Consider the following 14,861-nt stretch of genomic DNA (forward strand, 5'->3'; position numbering starts at 1 on the left):
TGTGGAACACAGAATGCAGACACAGATGGAAAGTGACAGATGTCTTGGTTGCAAATGGCAGGAAAGGCATAGACACTCTGGCTTTGCTGAGCAGCCTTAGGTTCTGAAATTTTCAGCATCCAAATTACATCAGCCTTCTGACTTTAAACCAGGAGGCAGTGTGAGTTTGTTGCTGTGTGACAATTACCACACTCCTCAGCCTCCAACAACATAGTCCCTGGGAATCAGCAACCTGGGGACAGCTTAGCTGGGTTCTCTGCAAGGCTGCCATCAGGGCAGGGTTCTCACCCGCTGGCCCAGGTGGGGTGGATTGTTGGCGGATTTGCATCCTTGAAGCTGAAGGACCAAGGGCTGTGGCTCACACCACTGGCTGTGCCGGAGGGGCTGCGGCTCCCAGAGGTGCCCACAGCTCCTGACTACTCTGGAGCCCAACACGGCCAATCACTTCATCAAAGCCGGAAGGGCGACAGAGTCCCTACGTGAGTCTGCTACCCAGGCAAACTCTCATACAGCACAATGTTAACAAAAGCGATGTCCCTCTGCCTTCCCCGTAGTCTCTTGGTTAGAAGGCCATGAACACCAGGAGGCAGGGATCACTGGGAGTCACCTGAGTCTGTCCACTGCACAAATTCCTTTTTTGACCACATTGTCATTTATATATATATAATGTATATAATTATAATGTATAATGTATATAATTATATATATAATATGTATATATAATAAAATGCACCTGCTTTCACTCCCATACTGGCTTCTATTCCTTATTTACAAGTTTGTCTGCCCATCTGTCTTTATGCAGACAGCCCACCTGCCTCCAAGACCTAACCACGTCTGTGCCTCTCACCCAGGCACTCTTTGGGAATGGCTGGGGAACCAGGTGTGGCCCCTGACACAAACCAGTTGGTCAGTAAATCTGCCACCTGCACCACCATTCTTTAAAATGTGATTCTGGCTCATCTTCCTCTGACCAGAAGAGGGGATTGCCAAACAGAGATTTAGACACAAGGTAGTGGAAATAAAGGTTAAGGAGCAAGGCGAGCCCTGAATAAGCCAAGGGTGTTTCAGGTGGAAGTCATAAGGAACTGCAAAGACGGGAAATGAGAATGGAACGGACACACCAGAGGAGACAGACGACCGCGCGGAAGCAGCTGGCTCCCGGAGCTGCCTCTGGTCCTGAGTGGTCCGGTTCCTGGCCACATGCACCTTTCCCAGAAGCACTAACCCTCTCCCGTTAATCTGAGTGAGTTTCTTTTCCTTTACAAAAACCATTTCCAGCATCCCTTCTCTTCCTGGGCTTGATTTTCTTGGTTCTCTCACTTGTCACAACAACCCTCCCCACCTGCTTGATTTGACTGTATTTCTAGGTCTTCAACAACAGAGTGGCTACATTTTGCTTTGTACAAAGTTAACTAAAAAGACTCGGTCCCACATTTATGGTTGTTTTTAGGCCAACGCAGAAAATCATGTAACACGAGCTTGAACTGATGACTAGCTAAGCTAGGAGGTAATCACCTCACTTCATGAAATGCTTCACCCAAAACTCTCACATCCCTGAATATTGATTTGGTCATGACCTATAATGCCTTTCAGTGCCCAGAAGTCAGATTTAATATTTAGAAGTTCAATGCATTGACCACAGAGGAATTAAACATAGGTAAGTTCATTGATTTCTTTCCTATCTCTCCCATCTATTTGTTAAGTATTTCATCGTGAAATCATATCCAGGAGATTATGAATGTTCGTTCTGTTTATTTATGTTATGTACTATAAATACCTTTATATGATACAACCAATGTCATGCCCTTCATATGAAAAGATGAAACAGTGCAAAATCCATTTCATGTTGCTTTCATACACCGCTCAAAGTCAGCCCACAGGCTGTTGTGTTTTTTTCTCTCTAATTTTCAAGGCACAGAATTCTTTTTGCTATTTGTTCTTGGATTTTGTTTACCCATATTATACACTACAGACTGTTTGCCGCTCATATTTCTCCTGGGCTCATTTCCTGCTTTTCATCGAAGCGATAAAGGGACAGGTTCACAAGTCTAATAAATGCCATCCGAATCCACACGGGCTACCACAAGGAAAGGTTCCGGCGTGGTGCTAAATTAAAATGACAAAAGCTCTAGTTAGACATGTACTATCTTAACTACGTAGAACAAAATGAATGCAAATACAACAAAGTATTAACAAAGTCTTTTCTAGGAATAAAACTAGAGATATTATTTCTCCTTCTCTCTGCATCTCCCACATTTTTATAGTGAGAATGAGTTGTGTTTTAGTTCAGAAAATAAACTTTATTAAACAAGTACAACACACTTATGTGGAGCTGATGAAATCATCATCTCTGCTAGTTGGTGTATGACACAGTCGCCCTCGGTGACCAGCTGCCACCGAGAGTGCAGGCACGGCATTCTAACAGAGGGTGTCTCTGTGGGACAGCATCTTTAAAGCCACATGGCCTTCCAGTGGGATTCAGGTCATCTTTGTCATTGACTGGACTGTATCAGTATTGTCGCAGAAGTTCCGATGTGTGCTGATAACATCCTCATGCGTTGTCATGAGATTTAGTTGATTCAACAGGAGAAGGAATTTTTAAAAATCTTTTATTATACACACACAGCCCTCATCTTTGTGGGCTTAAGTAATATAAGAGTTTAAGAGTAGAAGCTTAACACCCGTCCTGAGTCCCACAGACGGGGAAGGTGGCACACATGGCTGTCCAGGGACACCTGGCTGTGCTGAGTAGACGTGGCCCCACGCTAGCCCAGTCCCCAGCCAGCACAGCCCATCAGGCCAGGTGTCTGAGCTCAGGACCAGGAGCGGGGACAGATGGCAGAGAGGAAACGGGCTGCCCCACACTCGGTGTTTTGGCTGCCTGGCACGTACTGAACTTTCATTGACCCGAAAGAAAATCCTAAATCTAGTTTCTGCCAACTCTCTTCAGGCATGGACCTAACTGAACCTCTTCTGTGGTTAGAATCTACTCTATACCTTTTATAATTAACTGTGTACAAATTAGGTGATTTACTACTACAGGCTTTGAGTCAGCCATTTACATTAAATCATTGTAACATTCATAACATCTCAAGGTAAAGCACATCTTACAAATAATGTCATAATAAATACCGGTGCCTGAGTTCAGTAATTCCATCATGTTACAGCCGCCAAGGTGCACAGCATCCCGGGATAATTCCCCCTTCATTTGGCTTTTTCCTGGCTGGGATTTGCTGCATGCTGCATCAATATTTTCAATAAACCCAAAAGCTCAACAGGACTAAATGATATTGAGTGTTTTGGACTTGTATCACCAGTAAGTTATTGAAAAAAAAATAGCCTTCCTTAAACCATGAAATTAAATTCACCCTTCCTTTCCCTTTATCATTCAACACTTCATTCATTGTGACTAGGCGTGGCACGATCATATTAAACCACCTTAATTGTTCACACAGAAAGAATGGGCCGTGAAGATTCTCAGTGTGCTTTCTCGTGAGCGAACTCAAGGAGCAGGAAGTGACAAAGCACACCGCAGCCGCTGCTGCGATACACAGTCTCTGCCTTCCCTTTGCATAATACATAAATGATAAATAATTTTTATTGACTAATAAGAACTTAACATAAAAGGAATGAATCAAATTAAAATGCCTGCTGTACACTGAGAAATCAATTAATGTTTGCAAAAAATAAAAGAAGATGAATAAAATTTCAAGAAGAATATTTTGGGGAGCAAAGTGACATAGATCAGGTATTATGTTCAAAAAAATTCAAACTTAAGTCATAAAAATGAACACTTTAAAAGTCTAAATAGTTTCTACCTCTAGCGATTATTTTGTCTCTTCTTTTCCAATATGTTTAATTACTTCTCCCCCACATTAGCTCTTAAAATGATTCATATATGATATTAACTTGCTTAAGTATTGTTTGTGGGGCTCCTCACTAGAATATAAATTTCATTAAGCCACAGAAGTTGTAAGTCTGCTTCATTGCTATTTTTCCAGCACCTAGAACGAATCATAAGTACTCAATAAATATTTGTTCTCTCTCCCTCTTATCAACATACACGTGACAGATTCCAAGATGCCTGAATCTACTTGGGTGATAATGTCATGTGGCTCCAAGTTTCCTCATTGAGATGTGGCTGTTTCTGAAGACTGTCTCCATTCACATAGCAAAATGTACCTTGGAATTTCTCTCTACCCTCTTTTTGCCTGGCAATATGTCTCTTGTAATCTGTTTCCAGACAAGATGTGAGATATGACTGTTGAATTATTAGATACAAGATAATTATCACGTTTGAAGATTATGCCCACAAAGGGCTAAATAATCATTTAGTTTCAACTTGGAGAAGGAATGCTGGAATGACAAATTCCAAGCCTGCCTGGGCATCAGAATTGACCAAGGGAGGTTTATTTAAAAACAAAAACAGTGGGGGCAAATAATAAGTTATATAAATAATGTGTTATATGTTATGTGATCTGATAAAAAGAAAGAAAGAAACTAAACAGGGAAGAAAAGAAGCAGGAAAGATGAAGGAGGACAGCTCATTGCTTCTTGTGTAGGCCGGGCCAGGCGTGGGGGCTTAAATACACTACCAGAGACTCACACACAAGATAGTAGGCAGTTGAATTAAAAACACAGGGCCAGGGGCACTAAAAGGAGATAAACGTAAAGGCAACCATTAAAAGAAAATACAAACTCCCCTAAATTCCGTAAGACTTTTTTAACAAAATAAAAAATAAAAGCACATTATACAAAGAAACACAGCAAACATATCTCACAACTGTAAGAAAACATGTGAGAGGATCCCTTGTAAAGTATCTCTTTTCTGACTTTTTCCGTGAAACGCTGCCTAAGCAGTGTCGCCCCAGCGGCAGGGCCTCCCCCACACAGATTTGCCTCTGATAACCCCATGCCAAGCACGGACTTTCTTGAATAGATGGCTGATTTCATGACCAAGGCCATCTCAATGGGTCGCGGGACAAACAGACTTTCAATGCCATGTCAAAGGGCAGAGCGGCTGGCTTGAAGGGGCTCCCGGTGGCTGAGATAATAATTAGAATATGAAAAAGAATAGCAGAGTATAACACAGGAAATCCATTGGATAAGCATGAGTACATAATAGCACTCACAAAAGCCAGAAAATTCTCATTTTTCCCACTATTCAGAGGCTATTAAACCAATTCCTCAATTTGAAAATTGGTAATTAAAGGGAAAGAGGCAAGCAGTTACTGAGAACTGAATTTCAGGATAACCAGATGCCCCTGTTGGCAAGAAAAGGTATTTAGAAGAATTTTTTCTAGTATTTATTCTAGTTAATAAATGTATAAGAAATTATATCTTTTTTTAAATTTTAATGAAATTAATTTTAAGACAAAAAATTGATGTTAAAACCATTAGGTGAATGGGTGACTGGAAATAAGCACAGAGCTTGATTCTATGAGGAGGAAAACAAGAAAAAAAAAAAAACCCAGAAACTGACTAAATTCAGCTACTATTTTGAAAGTTAGAGCCCTGGCTAGTGTGGCTCAGTGGATTGAACGCCAGCCTGTGAACCAAAGTGTCACTGGTTCAATTCCCAGTCAGGGCACATGTCTAGGTTGTGGGCCAGGTCCCCAGAAGGGGCCACATGAGAAGCAACCACACGTTGATGTTTCTCTCCCTCTCTTCCTCTCTCCCTTCCCCTCTCTCTGCTCTCTAAAAATATATAAATAAAATGTTTAAAAAAAAAAAGAAAGTTAACCTTAATGATAAGCTAGTAAATATATTCTATTAGCATTGCTTGAAATGAAAAACTGATAGCTTTTAGATTTTCATAATTAGTGTTGTATCTCCTTGTGTAAATTTAATTAACATGATGTTCTCCTCTATGATTAGGATCCCAGTAAAATCCTATACGTACCATCTTCTTTGGGGGCCACAGTTCATACTCCCCTATGAAAGCCCAACAGTAAAACTTCATCTTCAATCTTCTTCACCTTGACAATTGGCAAAACTCAGTGCTGGGGGATGTGGAAAACCTCTACAATACTTCCAGGCATCAGTTGATGCTGTTTGGTGCTCTGTGTAGCAAAGCACTGAAACTAATTAACAACTGCTGCGTTTCATCCTGGGACAGGGACTGCATACCAATGGCGTTGCAGGAGTGAGTCACACCCACTCTGTGATACAGAAGGCAGTGGGATAAGAAATTACTGCTGCACGCAGCTCTGATGGCCGCCCCGCAGTGCAGGCTCCCACGGCCTGGCTGGGAGATGATGACGCAGGGATAAAGAAATTTGGAATATCAGTTTTCAGGAATGCCTGTCCCCAGCCTTACTTTTGTTGCAGATTCTACTCAGAAAGCCAGCAGGCAACTGTTCTCAGACCAGCATTATTAACCTGCACTCTGGCCCCACCGTGTCCAACCGAAACTTCTGATTCACGGTGATACTCTCCTCTCACATCCTTCTTTCCAAATTTAGGCTATCATGTTAACCTTCTATACTCTTATATTAATTTTGGTTCTTCAACTCTAGACAGTCTTCTGTTAGTCCCCATTAGGTTGCCATTCCAACTGCCTCTCCTTCATCCTTCCATCTTGTCACCAAAATTTTAAATTCTGTTATTGAGCTTAACATTTACTCCTTATCTTTAACCATATCTAAGTCTTTCCTGTTTGATCCATAGGTTTGCAGCAGTCAACTTTAGATGTCACTTTGGCTAGGCCACATGGGCGGATCCTTGGTCAAATGCAGGTTTGGATGTCACTGTGACGGTTTTTCCTACAGAAAGAAAACATTTAAATCAGTAGACTTTGAGTGAAGCGGGTTATTTTCTGTAATGTGGGTGGGTCTCATCCAATCAACGGAGGAGAAAAGACTGCCCCAGATGCCTTGGCCTGACTCCAGCCTTGGCTCTTCCCTCGCCTCCAGCTTCTCCGCCCGCCCTGCATAGTCCAACTTGCCAGCCCAGCAGTCTTCTGGACCAGTTCCTTAGAGTCGATCTCCTTCTCCCTCTCCCTCTCTCTCTTGCTCTCTCTCTCCCCACTGCTCTTCCTCTCCCTCTCTTTGATATTTTATTCAAATTTAGTGTAACTGACCAGTAAGCATGGCAATATTTTTGATACATAGTCTAAGCACAAAGTACATTCAATCCATCAGAACATCATTTATCTCTAATATTGGCCCCGTTTCAGTCACAATTTTTGGTAAAATATAACCCAAAATAGCAATAAATACAAAGCTTTCAAGAAAATGTTACGAGTGTATTAATCACAGTCTACAGTCCAGGCGAAATATAACTGATATCCTGCATCACCTGTCATGATTCAAGGTCATCGTAACTCCTTCAACCATGACAACTGAATGCCTCACTTCACGGCGTCATAATAATTCTTCATAATCTGGTTTAATTCCCTCCCCTGAATAGTGCTTTACATAAGCACAAGAACTCCTGGTTGGTCTTTATTCAGTAGCTGGTACTGTCTGTGTCTCTTTGAGAGAACAACAGACAATGTAGGGAGACCGCTTGGAGACCCCATCCTCTCTGCTCTTCCTGCTGTCCCCACGAGTGAGCCACTGAAGTTCCAGCTGAGGCCCCAGGGGCCTGCCGTATCTGGGGGCCCAGGTCCTGTGCTGTATCTGGGGGCAAGACACTAAGACCCCAAGCACAAACCCTCTGGAAAGCAGAGTGGAGTTTTCATGGTTTCAGGAGACAAAGATGAGATGAGTGGCTGGGGGTGGGGAAAGGGGTGAATCAGAAAACCCTCCTGGGCCGCAGAGGCAAACCTTGGAGAACCAGAGTCATTGAAGAGACGGGCAGAGCTCAGGTGCCCATCAGCCATGCGTGATTACTGATTGGCGAGCCAGGCCAACCTGTGACTCTGGGATGGATGTAAACAGGACACTTTCTGGTTTGACTTCCCTCTGTAGGTGAACAGGCAGCTTCTCCTGCCTCATTAGGCAGCTACTGAGAGGAAGTAACAGCCACTGATACAGCCTGGGAGCAGATGGCCAGCTCACCCTCTTCTCCAAACGCACACAGGGCATCTCAGCACTCTGCCCTGCTCTCAAAACCCCCAGAGTGTGACCTCTGGAGCCCACACAGAGGGCCGGGCTTCAGGAAGAGACCTAACAGATCCCCTTCAATGCGGCGTCTGCGACATGTCATCAGAGAATCACTGACTACGGGGGGAAGGGCTTCTTCACAGTGAGAGTGGAAATAAACTCTTTCCCAAGCCAAGTGCCTGACCTTAAAGGTTTAGATCTTCTTCCTTCTTCCAGGTGATGCATTTATATTTTAGAGAGATCAGAAAACATGCATGTGGTCATACAGCGACCGCTAGGTGTGACCGTCAAAATTTGTCTGAATTCATATCCGTACATTTTCTGTTACAAAACAGTGCATCACGAAGCTGCCGATACCAACTCATTATTGTTTCAAGTGCTGGAAAGTATGCGAATTTTAGTCCTGCCCACATTCAAAACCTAGAATGCAACCCAGGGAGCAGCAGGACAGAGCCAGCGTGCGTGGGGACCGAGGCTCTGGCAGAGAGGGTCTAATGCTGAGGATCTGGGAGGACACATGGGAGCAGGAGGCGGTTGGGCCAGGGAGGGTGTGATGTGACAGGGATGGGTTAGAATAGGCTGGATTATGCTGAGTAACAAGTACCCCCGCCACAATACAGGGCCTTAATGCCACACAGATTTATTTCTTTTCCGTGGTCACCATGAGTCAGCTTGGGTCCCATTGGTTTCCCAGGCGCTAGGATGATCCAGTGACCATGACCTTGAAGTATGCAGATCACCAAGACCAGGGTTAAAGGCTTGGCTCCCACAGCCTCTTCAGGAAGACCACACATACCCCCCAAGCACATTAAATTGGCTAAAACAAGTCCTGCAGGCACCCCTAACTCATAGTGTGGGAGGGAAGAGGTGTGGTCCTACTATGTGCCTGCTGAAAGAGCCAGAGTCTCTAGAATACCGATGAACAGCCCTCATGAAAGCTCATTTGAGTGTTGCTGTCATTGTCACCAAAGTGACCAAACTGCCACCTGTCTGACATGAGCGGTAAGAAGGAAAGCTGTCATGTATCCAATCCCTAATATGCAGGATGCGCACGCCTGGGCCCTTTCTAAATTCCGCATGATTACCCCCACGTTTCAGGGGAGAATCCAGGACTCTGACAGGTGAAGAAAAGGCTCAGACCATGTATTAAGAACTTGTATGTAGCTTCCATGCTGTCTGGAGTCTTTGAAATGAGGACACAACAAAAGAGAACAAATGTGGAGCAGGGGAGTGGAAAGGAGAGAGATAATGTAGAAGAGAGATTTGTGACTTCCTCAAAGTGAGGTTTCAATAGATAAGAGCGGGGTTGGGGGGGTGGGGAGTTCCTGCCAAGTTTGTTCCTAGTCTTAACCCTCAGGCGTGAGGTGGGGACGGAAGCAATGACTAAGGCAGCCCTATGAATTAATGGTGAGTCTATAGATCAGCTTTGTTGTCACATGGCCCAGAAATCACATCACCTTTATGTGCATACCACCTGGTAAAGGTGACACTCATCAGAGGCAACTCCTGGGAGGGAGGGTTGTGTCCCTGTGTGGGGGTCAGTGCCCCTGTGCCCTCCACCAGGTGGCTGATCTGGTGGGGGTCCAGCCGGGCTGCACGTCACCCACATACTCCGAGATGCGCCCGCGTGCCTGCCCACATGCACACCCGCATGCACAGAGCTCTCCCAGAGCCCACAAGAGCACTGAAGCTGCAGGAGGTGGGGGCTGGAGTCCTCACCATTGTCATCACCACTGTAATAAAACAGGAGCTAAAATCCACCATGTTTGCAGGCTCAGACGGTGACACCCTATCTCTGCCTGATTGTGGAGCCACCTGGGAGACAGACGATGGAGGTGCTGGGACAGAGCAAAACATCAACTCCACTCACAAAAAACCAAGTGGAAGACCTGAGCAGCTCTTTGGGAGCAACGGGATTATGGGAACTCTGCCAACCCTGTTCCCACAGGCCACCCCAGGCCTTGCCCCCAGGGGCCGGCCCCCCTCACAGAGCTCGGCCAGCTCCCGGAAGCCTGGATGGAGGATGAGCTGCTGGGACTGTCCCTCTACTAGACCTCGGAGGAGGGGACCAGGGGTAGGAGGCCACAGAGAGGAGCAGGTCCGAGAACAACAGGCCAGCAGCACACTCACCGGGTCCCACACACGGCACAATGTTGTCCCCAGGGCACCTCGTGTCTCTTCTGCAAGTCTGTGTGGGCTGTGCTTCTGCCATGTTCCCCTGCGGACACGGACGCCTGTCTGAGTTCACCAGCGAACTCAAATAATGATGTGACTGGTAACAGTTGGGGAGGGTAGTTGGTTTTGTGGTGTAATCAATACCCAGCGTTTCAATGGGCACGTGGATACCGAGACACGTGATGACGCTATTGAGGGTCCTGGGGGGAAGGAGGAGAACTCAACCAGGAAACGGTCCCAAGGATCAGCTCTGCACAGTAACACTGGGGTGAGGGGGGTGCAGGAGACTTCTGCTTTGTTATTTCACAATTTGCTGAAATATTAGGACTTTTCACCACATTCATAGTTGTTTCTATAATAAGAATATGGTAAGAGATCTGTAGCTGGCAACACCAATTCCACAGAACTCTGAAGCCCATGCTTTTACCGTGTCCTCTGCTGTCTCCAAAGCAGGACCAACCTGCAAGTAACTTCTCTGCCACAACCATCACCCCTGTGGGACAATGTCACACACTCACCGGACATTCCTAGCACAGGGCTGGGAGTGGGGGAGGGGAGGTGGCCTGGCACCTCAAGGGTAAAATTGTGGACTTGTTGGTGAGTCACCATATGAGAGTCAACATCTCTAAAATAAGTACCTGAAGGACAATGGTGGCTGCGTAATGCAGCAAGCCCATCAGCACAGGTGTCCCTGTGAGGGTGTGACATCGGAGCTCCTCGTGTGTGAAGTGCGTAAGGACAGACAGTGTAGTCGGTGGTGCAGCTGGTGCTGCGGAACCTCCCTAATCGGTGACCAGGGGACTGACCTTAAGTCGCTGTGTAAACCTGCAACGAGCTCTCTCCCCTCCCTCAGGGAGCCCCTGCCCTCATCCACTCCCAATCCCATCGCAACGGCCAACATGGCACCATCAAAGTGAACTCAGCTACCCCTCAATTGCTCAGTTAATTGCCCTCATTTTTTCTATAAAAGGTAGGGAAATGGAGAAAGCAATGCTTTCAGTCCTACGTAACTTAGTCTCCAGTCTCTTTACCACAGTTCTCAGCAAATAGAATTTATGACTCCGCCTTCTTCCTCTGCCAGCCCTGGGGGGTAGGTGGTCTTTCTGCACTGAGGTGCTGTTGGCATAATTATGCACTTGATTATTCTCGGATAGACAGCCAACACTGGGAAGGGAAAGCTTGGTCTCCCTCGTGGATTGGTCCCAGAGACCTAAAGATCCCCACTGATCTCATGGGGACATCCTCCAGGGACTCCTGGAGGCTGGGAGAGGATCCACTGGAAACCCTAGAGAAACACTTTTGACCTCCAAACTATGTTTTCCTCCTGCTCAGGGAAATTTGCCTCTCTCATTGTGTTCCCTTCTCTTTGCATGAAAATCCTCCTCTTCAAATTTCTTCCAAAAGATTAGATGGAGAAGTGCTGACTCGTTTGAATTGCACGCCAGCTCAACCTCCTTCACACTAGGCAACTGAGACAATGTTACAGAAGCTGGGGTGGAGACTAGAGAACCCCTTACCACAGGCTCAGTGTATCCCCAAGAAAATACAACTATTCGGGAGTCTTGTACCGATGGAGCATTCAGGGCATGAGGCCTGATGAAAACGTAGAAGAAACGATGCTACATCTTTCCCTTCCCTGCCATGCGACCCCCTATTGTGAGCACTCACAAGCCCTAGGGACCGCTTGTGACAGTGTGTCCCCTCACACCCTTCCTTCTTCTGGGAGAGCTCTTCCTGCCGCCTCCTGTCCGCAACAGCCTCCAGGCTCTTGCCAGTTCTGACCCACAGGGACACATTCATTGGTCACGACCCACACTGGGCCTCTCTAGCACCTTCCTGTCTTGGCCGTCATTGATTGGTCTAGGGTTGGACACCTTGGCAAGCTGGACGAATGAAATAGCTCCCCTGGGACCTAGGAACTTCGGGTCCCCTTCTCCAGGGCTGAGAACCACAAAATGTGGATATCAGAAGTCATTATGGCCACGTTCCCCACCACAGCTAAGAAAGTTGCTCAGTGGATGAGAATTAAGCAAATTGAGAGGAACGGCAGCCCATACTGGTGACAGGAATACTCTGGAGGTGTTCAAGCCCCTGATTTTAGATGTTCTGAATATCCAGCTGTATTTCAACCCCTCGTACAAATACATGAAATAACCACAGGTGCTTATAGTAAATTCATCCATGTTTTTCAAAGCTTGAGTTGAAATTTAGCATTTGTAACCAAAATGGTTACAACTGTACAAACACTGAAATGTGAATATCCCAATGGCCTTGCAATATGCAATGATTTGTATGTTTGTGATAAACTTTTAATTGACAGCATCCTTTTGGCTCTCCGCAGGATGGATGATCACCCAGAAAGAAGTCCTTTCTAGAAAAGTGACCCATATAACCGTTTTTCTACATAAGTCCTTCATGAGATAAAGATGATGTTGTCACCAATGTTATTGATGGGACCCTCAGAAAGCTGGAAACTGAGATATTCCAAACCAAATTCTCAAGTTACGCATTTTTTTCTACCCAAAGTTTTTTCTTACCCACTAACTTGTTTATAATAAGCACGCTTCTGGTTTGAGGAACCTCAACACACATACATATTATAGTCACTGCAAAATTATTTCCAGAAAGCAGTCAATTTTGCAACTAGCTTAGCCCGCGTCAAATCTGGCTGGGGCTTGCTTCATCGCTGCAAATCTTGGGGGAGTGCTTATTTCACGGGTGCAGGTGGCACTGGCCCCCGTGAACCACAGGTCACTCATCAGCCCTGTGTGTCCATCAGGAAAGAGAAGGCCAGACAGCCAGCTCCCGCACCAGCGGTGCCTGTGATGACCTCAGAGGCGCTGTCACAGCTGCCCACTCAGAGGCTCCTGTCAGGAAGTACAGCTGTCACAAAAAATACGCCTGGAGGTGTTTATAGCTGGGCATCCGCGCCCTGGGACAGACCATCTGCCCTTCCCCATTCTCTTCACTCTCCATGAGACCAGCGGCCTCAAAGACAAATGGAAGCAGAAACAGGGATCACTGGGGTGAATGAGACTTAGTGACTTTGACACAGATGAAAGGGAACCGGAATTATTTCTCCTGAAGGGAGAGAGAGAACCTAAGCATTACAAACAGCCATCACCGACAAGGCTCACAGGCCCATCAAAGGGGGGTCAGGCTCTGGCCGCCCCCGCCGGCTCTGGCTTCGGTGAGAGTACCGACTGGTCTGAACTGAAGTGGCAGATACATCCCTGAGGAACTGACTCAAAGACATTTTATTTAAAACAAACCATTGCATTTTTCTAACCTGAGAGAAGTTTTTTCAGGGGGAAAGAAAAGCCAAGTTAAATCAGGCACTGACATTAAAATGGATATTCTCCAAAGCAGTTTCTCAAACAACTAGACATGTGCAGGGAGACAAAGGACTTGGCCTTCTGGCTGGTGGCAGGTAGGACCCGGGTGACACAGGAGGTTAATGACTTGCGTTTTTATCTACTTCAGCCAGCAAGGCTTCTCATAATGTGTTTGAACGCAAATGAAAATTGGGCTGTCCTAAAGTCCTCAGTAGTAGGGAGTGGAGGGAAGGAAGCATTCTGGTGTGTACTCACACACACACACTTCACTGACAGCTCACAACTCTGAACAAAGATCGGGCTGCTCAGGGCGTCCTTACCGATCTGTTCACACTGAACACACATCACAGATTCCCCCGGCTCCTGAGGCAGATGGGAGTTTCGTAGATTAGAAGTTTACTTGCTATCCCCAGGTAATGAACAAGCATTTCTCCATAGCCAACTGGCTCAAATAAGGACTTAGGGAAAGGAAACAGTGTTTCAAAAAAAATACACAGTCTTCCTCCAGTGCACCCCCCAGGTGGGGGTGCCCTCAGCGTTTAAACAGACTGGGGGCTTTCTCAGTCCTGACTCAGTTCTTCTCCACCTAAAGAACCTTGATCTTATTCTTAGTCCTCCCCCCTCCGCACCCCAGCAGAATCAAACTTCTCCCTCTCCAGTAGCTTCTTTCATTTTCCTTCTAGATACAATCTCGCCCAGTTTACAAACACCATGACCTACCTTTGACCCGTTTCTCCCCATCCCTGCCTCTCAAACTGCTCGCCAGGTCTATCAACCCACAGTTCAGATGCGTTATGAGCCTCCTCCCATGCTCTGCTCACTTCTATGGCAATAGTCTGCTCTCCCACCCACCCAACATACACGCTTTTTATAAGGATGTGAGGAAAAGACTCAGATATACAGACACCGAAGTTTAAAAACTTCCATTTATAAAATAAATAACTCACAGGGTTGTAATGCCCAGGACAGGGAACACAGTCAATAATATTGTAATAATTTTGTATGGTGACAGAGAGTAACTGTGGTGATCATTTTGTAATGTTTAAAAATACAGAGTCACTATGGTATACACCTGAACAAATATAATATTGTATGCCGACTATGATTCAATTAAAAATACAAAATACTGGAGAAAGAAACAATATCTCATTTGATGTTCCAGCATCTTGAACTATGTCCTAATTAAAATAAGTGGTTAGTAATATATAGTGACTTCATTAATGTGTGTCTTGTTCCGGGAATGATCACATGAAGAAGTGACCCCAGGCAGGTCTTGTCTGCATCTGTTATCCAACAGGACATG

Source organism: Desmodus rotundus, chromosome 10 (genome assembly GCF_022682495.2).
Source record: "Desmodus rotundus isolate HL8 chromosome 10, HLdesRot8A.1, whole genome shotgun sequence".
In the NCBI taxonomy this organism is placed as follows: Eukaryota; Metazoa; Chordata; class Mammalia; order Chiroptera; family Phyllostomidae; genus Desmodus; species Desmodus rotundus.